Source organism: Balaenoptera physalus (assembly GCF_965194825.1).
Source record: "Balaenoptera physalus genome assembly, contig: HAP1_SCAFFOLD_1333, whole genome shotgun sequence".
Classification (NCBI taxonomy): Eukaryota; Metazoa; Chordata; class Mammalia; order Artiodactyla; family Balaenopteridae; genus Balaenoptera; species Balaenoptera physalus.
The window spans coordinates 98,829-118,903 of NW_028125463.1; the positions used below are offsets into that span (position 1 = coordinate 98,829).

A 20,075-nucleotide genomic window follows, 5' to 3' on the forward strand; every position below is an offset into this window, starting at 1 on the left:
ATTTGTTACAGGAGCTTAAATGTCCTGATCTCTGGAGAGCAGAGACAAAGGTGCATAATGTAGATGTCAAAAAATTCTACTTCCTGGGAATTCCCTGGCCGTCCAGTGGTTGGAACTCCGTGTTTTCACTGCCGAGGGCCTGGGTTCGATCCCTGGTGGGGGAACTAAGATCCCGCAGGCCACGTGGTGCAGACAAAAAAAAAAAAATTCTACTTCCTGCTTCTCCCCTCTTCACAGTAGGTGCCTTCTGAATTATTACTGTAAAGAGAAGCAATCTTTTTTTTTTTTTAAGTAGGAGATAAATATATTATTCTACCAAAGGACAAATGAATGTCCACGTGGATCCTGACGAGAGTGAAATCAGGTGTGCTCCTGGTGCCCGGACGGTATGGAGAACAAGACCATCGCTAGCTGCAGGCGTCTGCATGCACAGTGCAGGTCTCTGCTTCCCTTTACATACAAAGCTACGCTGCAAACTCAGTATCCACAAAGGGAAAAATAGGCACAAACACCAAAACCGAAGCTAACGTATCAATCATTTCAAATTAAACAAACAAAAACGCTGCTGTGGAAACCTGGAACTACTTGCGGTCGACATTTAGTGTCATGAAAACCAAAGCTTCAGCCATTCTCAGCAAACGACCTCAGCCAAAGACCTGAAGTTTGGAGGTGAGTCCTATGTCTCACCTCCACAGCCCACAATGTGGTCTGGGTTGTGAATGTAACTTTTGTATTTATTTACTCTCTGTAACACCAGTAATACAGCATCAACCAAAATGACAGTTTTCTCTTTTAAAAAGCCTCTAATGTGAAATGCAAAAAGTAAAAAAATAAAAGATTTAATGACAACCATGATGGATGAAATATGTTTCTGGAAAAAAACAACAACAAATAAACAGCCAGACTGAAGGCACCCAGAGACTTTTATCACAACCCAGTTCCAGCGCTCTCTCACATCTTTTAAAGTTTGAATCACGTATTCGACAAAAAGCCTGGTTTTGGGGAGCCCTGAGGGCATCCATCAATGAAAGCAGCTGATTTATAAACAGAATTAAGTGATTATGAAAACACTGCGGCGTCATGAAATGCTTAAAAAGCACAGCATTGTTCCAAAGTTTCCTCGTGCACCTGCAACTGGGATATTGTCATCTGGTTCTGAAACACATATATTTTTTCAGCTTTAAAAACACGCACAATCCTGTAGATCCAAAACGTGCCCAGTACCCTGTCAACGTTGTTCTTTCTTCCCCAAATCACATCATTAATAGCTGTGCCTCTGGAGGGATGTCCAATCTTTAAGCTGGCAGATCTCAGTCACAACACATGTGTGTGTATACACACACACACACACACACACACACACACACACACACATCGTGGCAGGGGAATACATCTGTGTCCCACTTTATTCAGGGACTTCAATATCAGCCCCTCGTCACCTCTGGGGACCCCATCAGTGATCTCTAGATGCTTTTTCATTGCATATCCCTCTCAGTGAAAACCTTTTAAGCATTAACTCCAACTCATGTAACCTATTAACTAGAGATAACACACAACAAACATTATATGCATTTTTCATAGACCACAAATAGACATTTTGTAACTATTAAATAAAAATACATAAACAGAGAACTTAAGTTTCTTCCTGCACTCCAGTAAATCCCACTGTCACTGCCAGAGGATATGCAGTCCACTTGGGAGCCCACTTTTTGAATTAAAACCTGAGACAAGGCATTTCTGTCACCCTCTGCCTCAACTAAACATGGAGACTATTGGTTTCAAGGAAATGTACTAGGAGGCCCATGAAATTTATCAGGCAAGTCTAATTTCCACAGGCCTCTCCCCTTGTTCTCATCTGGTCTACAACAGTTTCTGTCATGCACTGGACAAATGAGATCATTACTTCTTATTTTCACCAACTTCTGAGCTGGGTGCCCCTCCAACGCTGTTTCTCCTGGCAAGGCTTTTTGAAGAATTACGCTACAGATCTCTGGAAATTGTTGAAACTGGCACAGAATCATCGTGCATCTTAGAAATACAAACCTAATGTGATATTTTTTCATAATCAAATTAGGAGTTAAACCAAAGCGCGTCTCCCAAGACTGACCTGTGACTGTCAGGGACTGGCAACCCTTGTTTTTACGTTGATCACTGTGAATACTTGAGTCTTTACCAACACAGAGTTGGCATTCAAGTTTCAAGGGATTAGAATGCCTGATAAGATTCTGCTGGGAAAAGAACCTAAGGCAAGGACCCAAGTTTATTCTGTCTCCCAAATGAATCAAATGGTAGAGACATCAGTTCTCTGCTCAGTTGCTTTTCTAAATACAGCCTAAAACTCGGCAACCACCTGGAACTTTATAGGTGCTGAGAATTATGTTTGCATACCGGTGCTACAGATGTCTGCATCATATGAACGGGGTAACATCCCTCCAACTCCACTTTCTCATTTCTCATCTTCAAACGGATGTCAAGATAAGAAGGGTACCTCGACGGGTAGAGCTGACCCAGCTAAGGCTAAAAATCACCCCAACGCACTAGAAACAAAAAGCACTGCTCAGTTACACAGAATTTTCTCCAGTTCCCAATCATGACTTACGTGGTCTTACCATATTAAAGTATTTGTTATTACTGATTTAAGAAATAAAATGGCATCACATACAGTAAGCTTCTTTTGCCCAAATTTCCATCTATTGGAAAGTTTAAACAAGCAGAAGTGTTTGCAAATTCGATACCGGATGTTCACACAGACTCTAAAGCCCAATGACAACGGGCAAGTCTATAATAGTATGAGCCAAGCTCTCCCAAGAAGCGGACAGTGTCCCTCTAGCCTTGCTCCAACATGGATGAGGCTGGGTGTCCAGGTTGCGGTAGACATGAGGAAAGTCTTCAACATCTTGGAGAGAGAGAAGGTGATCATCACGCCGGTGGGGCGGTGGGGGGGTGGGGGGGTGGGGCGGGGAGAGTCCTCACCTCCTCCTGCCTCTGTATTCTCCCTGGGGGTTGGTGTTAAGTGTTCCAGAAAGGAAAGTGCTCCGGGCTGGCTATCTCGGGTCATATTCTGGGTTCCAGGCTCAAGGGAAGTAAGCAGAGAAAACTCTCATGTTTTCTTTTCAGTATTCCAGCTCCATCCACCACGATAGGAAAAAATGACAGGAATTCAAGGCAGAGACAGTCTCTTCAAGAATAAACACTATGAATTTTGCCGTGAGCATTGTTTGTGCTTATTTTACAGGGTCTCCTGAAACTGGGAAACTACAACACTCGTAAGAGTTATTCAGAGGCACCCCACAGCCCAAAGTGTCTTCTGAATTGCTGGGGTCTTTTTTTACAGTAAAACATGCAACTAACTTAGCAATGTTAAGTTGAATATTGTTTATTTCAATCATGGGTAAAATGTTAGTTAAAGCATGGAACATAGTTTACTCAAATTGCTAGTTAATATAAAACCACCATAATCCTTAACCTACAAAAGTGTTAAAAAAAAAAAAAAAAAAAGAGCCTACGCAACATTTAACGTGTGCCTTTTCCACATTACAATCCGCAAACACGGGGTAGGAGAGGCCTCAAGATCAGCTCATCAAGCCTTTCACTCTACACGTGAGGACACACACAGGTTCAACAACTTCACACAAGCAGGCAGGCAACCCAAGGCAGGACACAAGTGACCAAAACGCCAGGCAAAGGATTCTCTAGAAAACATGATATTCCTTATTTGATCACAAATAGTGAAATTACGACCCAAGGTAGAATTCAGGTGAACAACCACATAGAAACACAGACGTAGGAATTTATTTCTACAACAAACTAATGCAAACACAACTGGATATTTTTAGTGTACTTTTTGGTCACGTTATCAACCCACTGGGAAAACCACGCCTCTTAATGTGTGTCCTGTTTTTGAAACTAAAGACATGAGTCTAACCTACTGATACATTTTACATAGTACTGCTCCAGAAACAGTCTCTGAAAGTGCATCCAAAAATGTCCCATCTCAACTGATTTGGCAGCAAGGATCAACTGGCATAGGAAATGTGCAAATCCTATAGGCAGCTCCAACAAGATACCCGATATTTTTTCACTATGATTTCTTACAAGTATTAAGAAGCTCTAAGTTTTGGCTTTTCCTTGCTTTTGATAATATCCACAGTGCAAAATCATTCTGAGAAAAACACATGGGCCCAAGTGTGCCACAGTATAAAATTCATGAGTCAAGGAAGGTGCTCGAAGAGTGGAGAGATTCACTATTAGGCATTTCATCCTGAGTTAAAATGTGATTACCAAGACCAGGAGAGCAGAGCTGATCGGCAGGTGCCCCGAGTTAGGGGCTGAGAGAGCGGGGAGTATGGAGGGAAAGCACCACGGACACCTTTGGGGTGACGGAATTTAGTTGTTTGGTATCCTGATGATGGTGGTGGTTACAGAAATTTAAGCATGCTGAAATTCATCATTTATCACATAGTAAATTTAGGAAATATACAGAGAATACATATGTGTCTGAATACAGCTCGTGTGTGTGTTTGTGTGCGTATGCCAGCCCTGAAATTTAACTTAAGAAAAGCAAGCAAGCAATTGATGGAGACCACCGTAACTAAAAAAGATATATTATTACTGTCATTATTGGATATTTCCACACCAATTCCCAACTTCAGAGTAGAGGAAAACCTAAGGACACTGGGCTCCAAGCATGATAATAATCCTCCTTCTGTTAATACAAGCCTGAGAAACAGATTTTATTTTCTTTCTCTCTCAAGAAGAAAACTAAGGCCAGAGAAGGTAACATGTGCCCAGAGGCGGTCAGTGCATGGTGAGCTGGCTGCAAACCAAGTGTCCCCGACCCCATGACCACCAGGAGCCCACAGGGCCCCCAACCAGGCTGGGCTTGGCGCTCCTCTTGGGCGGGGGGGGGGGTCACAGGCCACGGGGCCACGGGCTGGCTCAGGAGGACCAGACTCCAGGCGCCAGCAGTGCCCATTCGTGGGAGAGGGCCCCACTGCAGGTCCGCACCCAGCTGCCCCCAGCCGTTCACGAATCAACTACTCACAGGAGAGGACAGGGCCTGAAACAGCATCCAGAGTCCTGCAGGCCGCAAACGCCTCCCACACTGATGTGTCCGCCCGCCCTCCCAAGCACGGCGGTGGAGGTTACCCCAAGTCCAGGTTAACCGACATCTCGCTGGGCACAGAGAGGGTCCGAAAACAGCAGACAGGTACCAGGTGTTCCCCTGATAAATACCCAAGTCCCAAGAAGCCGACCAAAGGTGAGACCCGCTAAATCTGCAATGACATCCGCAAAACCAGCAGGAAGGAGCCCTGCAGGCGCGCTGGCATCAGGGCTCTAAAATACTCGAGTTGAGACAGAGCTCAGGCGACTCGCAGCCGCCCCCCCGCCCCCAACACCTCCTGGCCTTGCGCCGCTCCCGCCATCCACTTCCCACCTCCTCCTTTCCCTTCTCATTTACTTCCTAATGTATCCCAAAACGGCCTACGGGAGCCGGAGCCGTGAGAACCACAGCGCCGGATACCTATCTTGACATCCAGCTGCCCGTGGACCTTGCTCAAGACAGGACTGCACGGCTGACAGCAGAACTCAGGGCTGGTGTCTCCACCCTGGCATCACGGCCATTAAGCGCCGGGTCGCTCTCTGGGGTGGGTCTGTCCCGTGCACTGTGGGATGTTACGCAGCATCCACGGACCCCCCCCCCGCCCCCCCGGACGCCAGGAGCATCACCGTCCCCCTCCCCCAACTTGTGACAACCACACGTCTCCAGATATTGCCAAAAGCTGCTTGACGGTAGGGGACAAAACTGCCCTGAGAACCATGGGCTGACCACAAGCTTCTAGAGCTCAACGCTGAAAACACGGTTCCAGTAAGCCACCATCTCCGCTACCTTCGTCCCTACGACGTCCCTTTCTCTCGAACCTGCGAGTCACACGCTCCATCTCCACCTCTTCCTTCCCAACTACCAAGAACAAACCAAAGCCATGGAAACGGTACCCAACTTCCTCCATCAGAAGAAAATACTCTCTCCTCTGTTTCCAAGTTTAAATTTGCTCCAATTTAACTTTTCAATGGCTTCCAGTTCACATCTGCAATCTTCAATCAGGCAGTGGATTCTCAATAAATATTTGACGACGGCGATAATGCACAGAAGTGCTTTGCAGGAGGCGGCCACCTCCATGGTCAAATTCCCGGGGAGCACATTCCTTAATGACTGCGTTTTTCCCCTGAGGTTTTAAACTCATTTTCTCAGAGCAGGCTCTCTTTCCCTCTACAAACATGTTGACTGTTGGTCCCTTCCCACATCCAGCGTTTATTTTGGTTGCTGGGTCTCGCTCTACTCACGTGGCCGGGGCCATCCAGTTGGTCGAGCCCCATGGGAAGGATGGACAGGAGGGAGGGCCAAGGAGGGCAAGACCCGAGGGAGAAACTCACATCCAGTCTCCACTCACGAGGCCAGTTACTTCCTTCACGCTAAAAATAGGTATGGAAAAAAAAAAAAAAAGTTTATCTTTCCAACTTAAAAAACAAAAAAGTTTACAAAATGACTTTAGTCTTGCTTCCTGATTGAAACTATTTTTTAAACGTCTTGGGTGGTGAAAGATTAACAACTTATTGGAAGTCACGTACTCTTCTTTTTTAAGGGAGAAAAAGGAGGCAAATGCAAGGTATCCGGGGACACCACACCTGGGACAGTCTCGCCTCACAGGGCAGAGTGATCGTGCTTGTCCTCTGGCCCGGGTCAGGCCTGGCAATAACCACGTGTGCAGAGCCCAAGACCCAGACACCTGGCGGAAAGCTCAAGGAGGGGGCAGCCTCAGGGTTGGGGTGTGGGGTCCTCCCTCCCAATAGGTAACTGATGAAGGGTCTGAATTCCTGACACTCAGGACCTACATGAGATGGCTCTTGTGGGCCTGGCTTCCCTCTGCAGGAACCCATTGCCCGCCTCTGGAAGAGAATCATGGATATCCCAGGTGTCTCAAAAGCTTGACAGGTCACAGCAGTCCTGAGAGAAAGCAAGAGTGAGGACAAATGGCAGAGGGGGATCTGGGAAGTCACCTCTCTCACAGATGCAAAACTGGGTTTTTCCCCCCAACCACAAATAAAATTTCTAATACGTTGCTATAAAAAAATACAAAAGACTATGCAAAGAACACACCAACTAAGTAATAAAAATAACATCCTGACTCAGGGACCAGTATACAGGAAACGGCCAGCACTCAGCCGCTTTTAAAAAATACTTTGACTATTGTTAAGCCTCACTTTGTTGGAAGGATTCCTGATCAGTCTTTTAATAAGAGAAGATTTGACCCTCAAGAAATTAAACCTTAAAACTTAAGACATAAACTTGGGGGGAGGGGTAGGTAGCCCATGGCGAACACCGCTTTAAACATATCAGATAAGGCCTCTACATCACCTAAGGCCTCTAAATCACCTACGAGGGGCTTCACTGACGGTCACACCTTGGGCTCCCCACCATCCCAAGAGATGTTCGCCACGACACACTCAAAGGCAGGCAACATGGGGACTGGCTATGCCATTTTTCACATGGGGAAACTGAGGCACAAAGACACTAAATGCCGTGTCCAAGGTTAAATACTCAGTGAGAGACTCCAGCTTGGAGTTCTGGTTTTCTAATTCAAAAGTGATCCAAACCACCTCAATCTAAAAAACCACAGCTGTCAACCTCACTGAAATCACTTTCCTAGGTCACCTGCTAGCTGAAATGGGCCTACCTTTTTTTTTTTTAAAAGTCTACCAGTAAATTATTTCAAACTCTTACAGCCTCTCCCCTCCTCCCACAAAAAGTAAACTAACTCTCTTTACTGCCTTCTTTATCAATCCTTACTTGCAGTAACTATAGAGAATCGCCTTCCAATAGAACATTCTGCAAGTTCTGCGCTGTCCCAATATGGCGGCCACTAGTTACACACATCTATTGGGTATGTGAATTATGGGTAGAGCACTGAAAGAACAGAATTGTTTATTTTAGTAACAACAGAATTGTTACTGAATCTTAGTTAATTTGAATCTAAATATGCCCATGTTGGCTAGTGGCTGCCACACCAGATAATTAAGCTACAGATGAAAACAATCTTTCCACTGTGGTGGACATTTCATGATTTCTGCTGAGATTCATCTAGGTGTACAAACAGATTTCAATGTAGGGTCTTCTGTGTGGGAGAGGGAGAGAAAGAGAGAGAGAGAGAGAGAAAGAGAAATGGGGTGTGTGTGTGTGTGTGTGTGTGTGTGTGTGTGTGTGTGTAATTTAACGAGCTTGTCTCCAAGTGGGAAGATTCACACTATGTATACACAGGAAGGCAAAATAACACCAAGCTTAAGAGCTGGGCTTTCGGAATCAAACAATCCTCCCTCCACCATATATTAACAAGTCAGTGTCCTCTGAAGTAGAATGAAAATAATTGTTGCACACAGGGCATTAAGTGCCCGTAAAATCCTCACTGCATGGCATTAGAGTAACATTAGGAAAACTACTCTACCTGCACAATACCATAACAACTAAAACTTACAGGCAGCGTTGTAGTTTTCAAAAAAATTACACGTACATTCCCTCTTCCTGTCCTTGCACTACCCAATGAGCACCACGATTTCAGTTCCCGTTTTTATTTTTACATACAGAAAACGACACTCAGAAAAGTTACAGGACTTGAAGGTCAACGGTAGAGCAGAACAACAGGGTGGGCCCTTTCACTAGTTCAGGCCAAACGGGGACAAAGGCTGCTTTTCTAGCAAAGCGTTAGGTGTCCTCATGGAGCTGGACTCGGGCTCTATTCCCCTTTCTGCTGGCTAGCGCTGAAACCCTCCTAACAGCTCACCCAGGTAGACTCATGATGCCATCACACAGATGAGAAAACTGAGACTCCCACGGTTAAAGGTGAGATTCGAGACCAACTAGGATACCACACACTTCATTTAAACACCCAAACTTTCAGGAGGGGTGAGCTTTGGGAGATTTAAGGGTCAAGGTGTGAAATTTAAATGAGGGGTGTTGACAATTCCCAGAGTGACTTAAGCCCTGGACAGAAGCACAAGAAGAGCCAACCTCAGAAGATCCAATGACACACACCCTGCTGTGCACAACACCAAATCAACACCTGAAGTCTCCATTTTCGTCCCACAGGTGTGTGTTCCCTTCAGATCTAGAATATCCTTAAGGGGCTATCTTAATAAGTGGGTCAAGTGATGCACTTCAACTTTCATCCCTGGATTCATCATCCAGCTGGGGGGTTTTCCACGAAAATCTGCCGTACGTTTGAGATATTAACATCCCTAAACATAAAAGAGTCATCTTCACGTCTCAACTGTTCCATACTCAACATTCGCGCCCCCCTCCCACCCATCGCGTCTTTCCTAGGAATGACTAGTTGTAAACTTTTCATAAAATCGTCCTGGGCAATTTCCTACACCGAGGCCACCGTTCAGGACGGAAGAGTGGCGCTCCCCTCCCCCTCCCAGGCTGGAGTCCCGCCCCTCCCCTTTCAGGTTAACCCAGGGACCCAGGCGGCGCGCCTGGAGAGAAAAACATCCAGCAGTCAGGTCAAACCACATGTGACAAAGCAAAGCAGAAACCGTGGCACAAGGAATAGGGCATGGGTTTCTGTTTCTTTTGGGGTTCTGCTCTACAACATCAGCGACAGAAAAGAAAGAAGGAAAAAAAAAAAACACCCCACCTCCGACTCTAACTTTGTGGAATTTCCAAAGCGAGGGGCTCGGAGAATGCGAGGCCGTGCTAAGAACGAGCCCCGGCGCGGGCCTCACCGCGCACGGACAGCGCACGTGAAGGGCAGGCCCTAACCCAGCGCCCGCGGGCCTCTGGCAGCCCCCAACTGTCAAGGACCCGGCGACCTCCGGCGACCCCCGAAGGCGCGCCCCACCCCGTTCCGAACACCGGCCCCCGTGGGCAAGGTCCCCCTGGGGAGCAGCGCCCAGGACGCGAATCTGGGGGCACCCCTCCCCCCAGCCCGGGAGCAACAGGTCTGCAGCCTCCCCAGGCCGCGCTCCGCAGACCCGGCCCGACCAGGGACGCCCCCCGTCCGCCGAAGTCGCCCCCAGCCCGCACTCCTCGCCCGGGCTGGGGAGCTCCCGACTTCCTTGACGGTTTCTGCGGCTCAAGAACTGAGCCGCCCAGGGCCCGCGCCGCCGCGCTTCCAGCCGGCCCGGGGCTGGCCGGCCCGCGCCCGGGGATGAATGGGGCTCCCCTCCCCCCACGGGGGATCCCGCGGCGGCGCAGGTCCGTCCAGCCAACCCCGGGTTGGGCAGACAAAGGGGCACCGGGGGACAAATCGAGCGCTTCCCCAAACTTGCCGGCCGCCTCCCCCGCCCCGAAACAAAGGAGCCCCCCAGCCTCCGCCCGCCCCCAACGCGCCGGCACTTTGGGGAGCAGCCAAAACGGGGTATTGTGCAGCCTGCAGGGAGCGCGCCGCACCCCAGCCCAAGCCCGAGAGACACTTGGGGACCTGCCCCTCCAAAGCCCCGGAGGCGGACGGAGCATGCGGGCGCCCCAGGCCGCCGGCCTGACCCCGGAGGGAGGGAACCGCCGGCCCCCATGCGGGACAAGTTGGCGTCCCCCCCCGCCCCACCCCGCGCCCGGCCAGCCGGCCGGCCGAGCCCCGCGCACTCACCTCGCCGCGAGCAGCGCAACTTGCGGCGGCGCCGCCGCCCCGAACCTCCCTCCGGCCGGCCGTCGCCGAGCCCGGGCCGTGCCGCGGCCGAGGAGGGCCCGGCACCCGGAGCAGCCGCGCGCCGCCCCCGCCCCGCCCCGCCCCCGCCCCGCCTCAGCCGAGTTCCCGTGAGGCGCGAGCGCTGGAAAGTTTCGGCGGCCGAATGGCGGCCGAATGGCGGCCGAATGGCGGCCGAATGGCGGCCGAATGGCGGCCGAATGGCGGCCGAGGGCGCGGCGGCGGCGGCGGCGGCGGCGGCGGCGGCGGCGGCGGCGGGGCGGCGGCGGCGGCGGCGGCGGCGGGGCGGCGGCGGCGGCGCTGGCGGCACCTCGCTCCCGAGCGCAGAGAGTGCGGGGGGGTGGGGGGGGCTGGGGCGGGAGCGGTGGCGGCGGCAGAGGGCGGGACGGCAGGAGGGACCGGCACGGGCAGTGACCTCCGGGGGGAGCGGCCGCCAGCGCGCCGACCCCGGCCGGGAGGACTGCCAGGGAGGCCGCCTCCGCCGCCGGGCCGGCCCCTCCCCCCACGGCCCCCAGCCCGCACCCTCCCCCACCGCCGGGGAACGGGAGCCCGAGTCCTCCCCCCCGACACACCCCCCACCCACACGCCCGGGGGGGAGGGGCGCGTCCCAAGCCGGTCCCTCCCCCACGGAGGGTGAGGCCACCAGGCCTGCCCTCCCCCACAGCCAAGAGGGGGAGAGTCCGCCCCCAACACAGCCCCTCCCCCAGGGCTCCAGGGAAGACTCGCGTCCTGAGCCGCCCCGTCCCCACGGCGGGGGAACCTGCAACCCTCCCCCGTCCCTCACCCCTGACTCTGCTCTCCCCGCCGCGCCCGGGGTGGCTGAAGGGAACCCGGGTCTCCCTAGTGTATCCGAACCCCGTCCCTTCCTCGTGGCCTCCATGCGGGCGGAAGGAGACGCAGGCCTGTGCCCACCCCGTCCCAGGCCCGGACCCAGCCAGGAGGGGACAGGAGCCCGGTCACCAGCACCGCGGTTTCCAGGGGAGGGGGGAACCGGGCCACCGCTCTGTTACCCTCCCCCACCTCCAAGAAGCAGCCGCCCAGCTGCCCTAGCAGAACCCCTGCAACCTGCCTGAGGACGCCGCTTCCTCAAAATCGGCGGCCGGCAGGGCACCCCAATGGTCTCCTCCCCTCCCCGGAAAAGTGGGGGCCCAGGGGGGAGCCTCGACCTTTGCAAAATGCCTCCAGCGAAGAGCCGGCAGTGCGTGGGGAGAAAGAAACTCGGGCCCAGCGGGGTGGAGGCTCCCGGCGGGGGCAGGGGGAAGAAGCCGGGCGCTTGGGCCTTCTCACCCCCGCCCCCGCCCGGAGGCGTCGGGCCTCGGGCCCCAGCCAAGTGCTAAGGTTGCCGCAGCTCGCTCGGCCCAGCTCTGGTGAACCCGAGGCCCCAGCGCTCCTGCCTCCCCTCCTGCTTGGCGACAACTGCCCCCCACTCGAGGCCTGAGTTCACTTAAACAAACATCTGCACCCACCCGCCGGCACCTTGGGTGTCTGCTTTGCCGAATATTTTAGAATAAGTTTGCCCCTCCCTTTGGCGTATAAGGAGCTTCGCCCCAAGAGCCCAGTACACACTCAGCGTTTTACACTGGCACCTCACTTGCTCCTTGCTGGGACACCGGGCCATTTGCTGTACTGGTTGTGCGGAGAGGGGGCCCGAAGTGAGTGTTTAAGGGGCTGGTCCTCCATCAAAAAGGCAGACTAAAAATTATGCTGCCAAATATTGCTGTGAAACGTCAGTGATGTAAAACGACGGTTGCTGCACATTATTATTAGAGCACATCAATAAAAGATACACTTACACAGTCTCCATAATTGTGAATCAGCAGAATAGATTTTGCCTTATTTTGTATCAGTTGCCATTCAAGGCCCCCCAAAAGGACGTGGTGGGACCTTCCCTTGAGCTTGCCCGTCGTTGCTCCCGGGCTCCCTGGGCTTGTGAGGACTGATGCTGAGGTATTAACAGGCAATCGAAAAACCAGGGGGGCAACAGAAAACCCGAGCGAGTTCCTGATGCAACCCTGCCCGGGTTACACGTGCTTCCCTTCCCCCACCGCCTGCTGATGGGAGCGCTGCGTTTTTTCCGCCTGTAGGGTCACATAGTGGTTGATTGATTCTCCTTTCGCCTTGCTCAGTCATTCAGATTTGGAAAGTAAATAACAAGTTGACAGCATTACAGCTTTCGCCTTTACAGGGACACGGCCCCCGGCTACCGCACACTCTCGAGTAGCCGCGCAGCCAAACTGGCCCTCTGGCTTGCCAGCCGTGCTTGTCCTTAGCTGCTTGGAAATTCCGAACTGAACACGATGAAAAGGTTCCTTGGTATGTTTTGATTACTTGGCAGACGCCAATCATTTAAAGTATGAGAAAGTGGTGGAAATCCTCGCTTCCAAACTAGGACCCGGTGTGACCACTTTTTTTACAGCTGGTCTTCCGTAGCTAACAATGCGAGGGAGCTTGGAATCCATCTTGCCTGTTTGATCGTGTCCCAATAATCCCAACGATCTTCTTGCAAGTAAGGAGTCGAGCACTTTTACCACAGACTCCTAGGAGCCCCCAGGGACTCTGTAAGACCTCAGACAGGAAACGCGACCCCCTACATTTATCCTAATAACACCGAGAAATTCCACCTTCTGAATGCTAGACGGGTGGTAGGAACGTGTTAAATTAGACTATTTTATTTCATCTGTTTTGCAGATTTTTCGAATGGTGTAAGAAAAGAGGAGAAAAAGCACATTAAAGTAGAGCAGGAAAGGAGCTAGTGCGTTCTGACAAAAGTATAAAGGTTAATTTGGAGGCCGTGAGCAGCAACGATCTACACAGGTATCCACTGCACAATATCTATATTCCAAACAATTATTTTTGGTTGCTGACTGCAGGGGGCTGGAATACAAGAATCCGCTCGCAACAAATGCTATCAGTATTCCCCCTAAACAGTAGCCAAATGTTTAATAAAAAGGCAGCAGGAACCCGCACAAATATAGTCAACTAATTTTTGACAAAAGAGCAAAGGTATTTCAATGGAGAAAGAATATCCTTTTTAACAAATGGTGCTGGAACAACAAACATCCATAGACAAAACAAACAAAAAAATTAATCTAGCCCAGACCTCAAGGCTTTTCACGGAAACTAACTTAAAATTGATCATGGGCCTAAAAGTCAAAAGCAAAAACATAAAACTCCTAGAAGATAATGTAGGAGAAAATCTAGACGACCTTGGGTTTAGCAGTGAGTTTTTAGATACAACACCAAAAACATGATCCTTGAAAAAAAAAAAAACTGCTGAATTGGACTTACTGAAATTAAAAACTTCTGCTCTGCAAAAGACACTGTTAATGAAAAGACAAACCACAGACTGGGAGATATATTTGCAAAATCCATATCTGATAAAGGATTATATCCAAAATATGCAAAGAACTCTCAAAACTCAACAATAAGAAAACAATACAGAATAAAACTGGGCAAAAGATCTGGGGAAAAAAACTCACCAAAGAGATATACAGATGGCAAACAAGCATACGAAAAGATGCAGAATATCACATATCACAATGAAAACGCACATTAAGACAAAATATGGGGAATTCCCTGGCAATTCAGGGGTTAGGACTTGGCGCTTTCATTGCCGGGGCTGTGTTCTGTCCCTGGTCTTGGGACTAAGATCCCACAAGCCACGCAGCTCGGCAAAAAATCAAATGCTAACAGGGTGCTGAGCAACAGGAACTCTTCCGCGTTGCTGGTGGGAATGCGAAACGTAAGACCACTTTGGAAGACAGTTTGGCAGTCTCTTACAAAGCAAAACATACGATCCAGCAACCATGCTCCTAGGTGTTTACCCAACTAAGTTGAAAACTTATGTCTGCACAAAAACCCGCACAGGAATGTTCAACAGTTTTACTCACCAAACACCGAAAGCAACCAAGATGGTCCTCAGTAGGTGAATGGATAAACAAACTGTGGCACATCCACACAATAGAATATCATTCTGCAATAAAAAGAAATGAGCTATCAAGGCATGGGAAGACAAGGAGGAACTTTAAATGCCTATCACTAAGCGAAAGAGGCCAATCTGAAAAGTCTACATACTGTATGAGTCCAACTCTACGGCATTCTAGAAAAGGCAAAACTGAAAAGATCAGTGGTTGCCAGGGGTTCTGGGGATGGGAAAGAAGGGACGCATATGGGGAACACAAGGGATTTTCAGGGCAGTCAATGGATTCTGCATGATACTGTAGTGGCAGATACATGACATTTTGCATTTGTCCAAACAGGTAGACCTGTACAGAAACGGAAGTGAACTCCAATGTCAGCTGTGGATTTTATCAATATTGATTCATTCATTGTAACAAATGTACTACTGTTACACAAAAGATGTTAACACTGGAAATGGTGTGTGGGAGGAGGAAAATTGGGAACTCTCTGTACTATATGCTAAACCGTTCTGTACATCTAAAACTGCTCTTTAAAAAAAAGTCTATTATCTAAAAAAAAAAAAAAAAAGACAGTAGGAAGAGGTGTTAAACTTCTCGTGAGAATTACTGACCAGTTTTCATGGAATCCAATATGTAATTTCATCGAGGCCCATCTAACGGCTCCTAACACATAGGCCAATATTTGTTTGCATGACTGGCCTACTCAGAAAGGCCTGCGAGTCCAGGAGTCGTGTGCTCCATGCCGCAGTGGCCTCTCGGTGATGTTTGCAGAGCATGTCTCAGCTGTGAGGAAGCATCTGCCACAAGCTTCTCGTGTGAAACAAAGAAGAGGGGTATGCTCGCCAACTTCACTTACAACCCTCTGGCCGAGGTTTGCTTTGGGGCTTGCTTCTACTTTTCCTCAGGGAGACTGGAACCGAAACTACAAAGGGAGATGGTTGTATCAGGTGGTAGCACGTGGTGAACGCACTTGGAGAAGTAAACAGGAGTGAGGACAGAGATTTCCATCACCTGCCGTGGATGTGAGATGAGGTGGGTGGTCGCCCCTTCTGCTCCCCTTGACCTGGGTAGGCATCCAGTCTTTTTTTCAAGATAGGATGAATTGTGTCTCCCGCCTCAAATTCATATGTTGAAGTCCTAACCCCCAGCACCTTAGCATGCGACTATTTTTGGAAAGACAGCCTTTAAAGTAGTAAATAAATCAAATGCAGTCATTAGGGTGACCCTTCCTTATCCAATCTGACTGGTGTCCTTATAAGAAGAGGAGACTGGGACACAGACATGCACAGAGGGAAGACCGTGTGAAGACACAGCAAGGAGGGAGGACTCGGGAGAAACCCACCCTGCCGACACCTTGACTTGAACTTCCAGCCTCCAAGACTGTGAGAAAATAAGTTCTGTTTGTTTCTCATTCTTTTTGGCTACGCCGAGTGCAGGATCTTAGCTCCCCGATCAGGGATCGACCCCGTGCCACCTGCATTGGGAGTGCAGAGTCTTAACCGCTGGACCGCCAGGGAAGTCCTAATAAATTTCTGTTATTTAAACCACCCAATCTTCGGTGCTTTGTTATGGCAGCACGAGCAGCAAATGCATGTGAGTTATTGCTGTTTCTTTTCTATTTGGAATGTCACATTCACTTCACATCCTTTGAATACTGAAAACACCTCACATTGGGCATGGGGATGTTCGTGCACAGTGTCGAATTTGATCCTCCCAGTAATACTGGAGGGCAGGGATTTTTATCTCCAATGCTCAGAGTAAAAGACTTGGCCCAAGAGGTTAAAGGATTGAGAGGAGGGGGTTTGTAAGCACTTCTACGCCCCAGACCTTCTTTGGCAAGTTACTGACTATATTGATTACCACTGCATAAATACATAAAATAATATACATAAGATTACAAGGAAACTCGATTCTGTAAAAATATAGTTAAATTAAAAAAAGAAATTCCAATGTCATAATACATGTGCTTCTTTCTCAGTACTTCCAATCATAAGCTCTAGAGGTGGTACTAATAACTTCTGTCATTTCAAAGTAGTGGTGGGTACAAATAAAATCTGCTTCAACTCTAACCTGCTCTGAAAATACATCAGACTTCTCTTGGTGACAAATTGGTAACAAATCAAAGATACAGTTAATGCTACTGTCATCTCCTCTATAGTCATAGTTGTCAGAAATGCTCAATTTGGGTTAACTGCAGAGGTTTTCCCCATCCATATTCATGGACCCCCTGCAATCTCTCCCTGGGACCTTCCTGCCAAGGGAGGAAGTGCAAGCTGCATCCCATGACTCTCTATGGCCCTTCTGCCTACCTAGACTCATCCATGCCACCACCATGGACCCCCTCCCATGGCTCATGGGCTGGGACCCTAGAGTGAGATGACTTTAAGGGGATGCCAAAAACTTACTCATCCAGATAAGTAATACGTGCTTCCCTGGTGGCGCAGTGGTTGAGAATCTGCCTGCCAATGCAGGGGACACGGGTTCGAGCCCTGGTCTGGGAAGATCCCACATGCCGCGGAGCGACTAGGCCCGTGAGCAACAATTGCTGAGCCTGTGCGTCTGCAGCCTGTGCTCCACAACAAGAGAGGCCGCGATAGTGAGAGGCCCACGCACCGCGATGAAGAGTGTTTATTTTGACAAAATTCAACACCCATTTATGATAAAAACTCTCCAGAAAGTGGGCATAGAGGGAACCTACCTCAACATAATAAAGGCCATATATGACAAACCCACAGCAAACATCATTCTCAATGGTGAAAAACTGAAAGCATTTCCTCTAAGATCAGGAATGAGACAAGGATGTCCACTCTCACCACTATTATTCAACATAGTTCTGGAAGTCCTAGCCACGGCAATCAGAGAAGAAAAAGAAATAAAAGGAATACAAATTGGAAAAGAAGAAGTAAAACTGTCACTGTTTGCGGAAGACATGATGCTATACATAGAGAATCCTAAAACTGCCACCAGAAAACTGCTAGAGCTAATTAATGAATATGGTAACGCTGCAGGATACAAAATGAATGCACAGAAATCTCTTGCATTCCTATACACTAATGATGAAAAATCTGAAAGAGAAATTATGGAAACACTCCCATTTACCATTGCAACAAAAAGAATAAAATACCTAGGAATAAACCAAAAAAGAAAAACAACAACAACAAAAAACTGGTAAATGAAAACAACATTTAAAATTGTGTTGTCATTAGAGTATACACAAAGTAATTGAAGCTGTAGGTATAGAAGTGATTGCCTTGAGAAGACATGTATAATAAGGAAAGGAAGAAAGGAAGGAAGGAAAGAAGGAAGGAAGGAGGGGAAGAAGGAAAGCAAGAAGGAAGGAAGAGAAGGAAGGGAAGGAAAGAAGAGGTCTTCAAAAATAGGGAGATTTAAGTGGCATTTAAGTAAACCTGCCAAAGGGAGCAGTGGCAATCAAGGGACCTGAGTATTAATTAGGAATGACTGATCACGTGAGTCCCATGAGGGTAGGGATCACATCTGCTTCTCATTTCTGGAGCAGAGCACCGAGCACAGTACCTGGCCAGTAGATGCTCCATTCGCAATTGTCCAGTGTTGTCCGTGGGGCAGGAAAGCTACAAATACCATTGGCTGCGGCAACTGGGTGACTGGGGATGTGTGCAAGCTGGATGGCAGGCAGTGAGTAAAGAAATGAATAGGGAACAGAAGTGCCCTTGACCGGTTGGGAGGGTCGCGTTGTGCACCCCTCTGCTCTCGCTGCAGGGAGATGGCTTAGCGACTTCTCCTGGGGAGGTTCCTGGCCTCCATAATCTGCAGGAAGCCCTCTCAGAGTCAGTGGGCGCCCCTTGCCTCCAGGGCCCTGCAGACCCCACAGCGCAGTCCTAATAACCTGACAGTAACACCCAGCCAAGCCCAGTCAATATACACCACCAGAGTCTGTACAATGACCTTTAACATCCAGGATGGACCAGACTTTCAAGACTGAGTTGTCAACAGTGAGACACCAGTGGTTGTGGATTTCCATGCACAGTGATGTGGTCCCTGCAAGATCCTGGGGCCAAGGTTAGAGAAGGTGGTGGCCAAGCAGCATGGAAAGGTGGTGATGGCCAAGGCGGATATTGATGACCACACAGACCTCGCCATAGAGTATGAGGTATCAGCTGTGCCCACCGTGCTGGCCATCAAGAATGGGGATGTGGTGGACAAGTTTGTGGGCATCAAGGATGAGGACCAGCTGGAGGCCTTCCTGAAGAAGCTGATTGTCTGACAAGCAGGGAAGCGTCCTGACTGCCCCTGCCCACCTGGGCCCCGTGGTCCCGGGGGACCCAGATAGAACTCATAGCCCTTCTGTGCCGGCCCTTCCTACCTCCTTCCTCTGCCTGGCCCCTGTGGGTCCGTGCTTTGGAGACCAGGCCTCCAAACACAGGAGCCTCAAGTGCTCCCAACCTGGCTGACCGCCAGGGTGGCCGCCCAAGGAGCGGTGCCGCCACCGAGCTGGGACAGCCGTCTCCTCACCCACTCTCTGCTCCTTCTAGGGCTTGTTGCCGTGCTCCCAGGATGCTGGGACAGAGTTCCGGGGCCAGCCTGCAGTAACAGCTTGGTCTCCCTGCTCCCTTCTGATCTGAACCCCGGTGCCTGGCTCATCTGCCTCCTGCATTTTTCTTTCCTGCTGCTGTTTTGTAAAAAAAAAAAAAAACAGAAGAAGCAAAAAAGAAACCCAGGGCTTCCCTGGTGGCGCAGTGGTTGAGAATCTGCCTGCTAATGCAGGGGACACGGGTTTGAGCCCTGGTCTGGGAAGATCCCACATGCCGCGGAGCAACTGGGCCCATGAGCCACAATTACTGAGCCTGCGCATCTGGAGCCTGTGCTCCGCAACAAGAGAGGCCGCGATAGTGAGAGGCCCGCGCACCGCGATGAAGAGTGGCCCCCGCTTGCCGCAACTAGAGAAAGCCCTCGCACAGAAACGAAGACCCAACACAGCCATAAATAAATTAATTAATTAATTACAAAACAAAAACAACCCATAGAATACAGTACCAACAGCAGACCCTAATACAATCCACGGTCGTTGGTGATAACGATGTGTCAATGTAGGTCCATTTATTGTAACAAATGTACCACTCTGGTGTGGGATGTTGATGATGGGGAAGGCTGTGCATGTGTGAGGGCAGGGGGAGTATATGAGAAGTCGCTGTACTTTCTACTCATTTTGCTAATGTTTTGTTATTTGTAATTTCTTCTTCTAAAAAAAAGAGGATATTAAAAAAAAAAAAAAGAAATGAGTTATCAAGCCATGAAAAGACACGAAGGAGCCTTAAGTGCATATTGCTAAATAAAAGAAACCAATCTGAAAAGGCTGCATACTGAATGACTCCAACGATATGACATTCTGGGAAAGAAAGTAAAGAGATGTGATAGTCAGGGGTCAAGGGTCAAGGCGGGGTGAGGAAGTGATGATTAGGTGAAACACAGGAGATAT

At 49.5% G+C, this 20,075-nt stretch overlaps 1 pseudogene across 1 annotated transcript; it reads left to right on the plus strand.

Moving 5' to 3' along the window:
• Positions 1-10,845: 10,845 nt before the first annotated feature.
• On the plus strand, positions 10,846-18,976 carry LOC309653858 (thioredoxin, mitochondrial pseudogene; annotated as a pseudogene). Its single transcript has 2 exons — positions 10,846-10,851; positions 18,372-18,976. The product of its transcript is annotated as a thioredoxin, mitochondrial pseudogene (transcript).
• Positions 18,977-20,075: the final 1,099 nt, after the last annotated feature.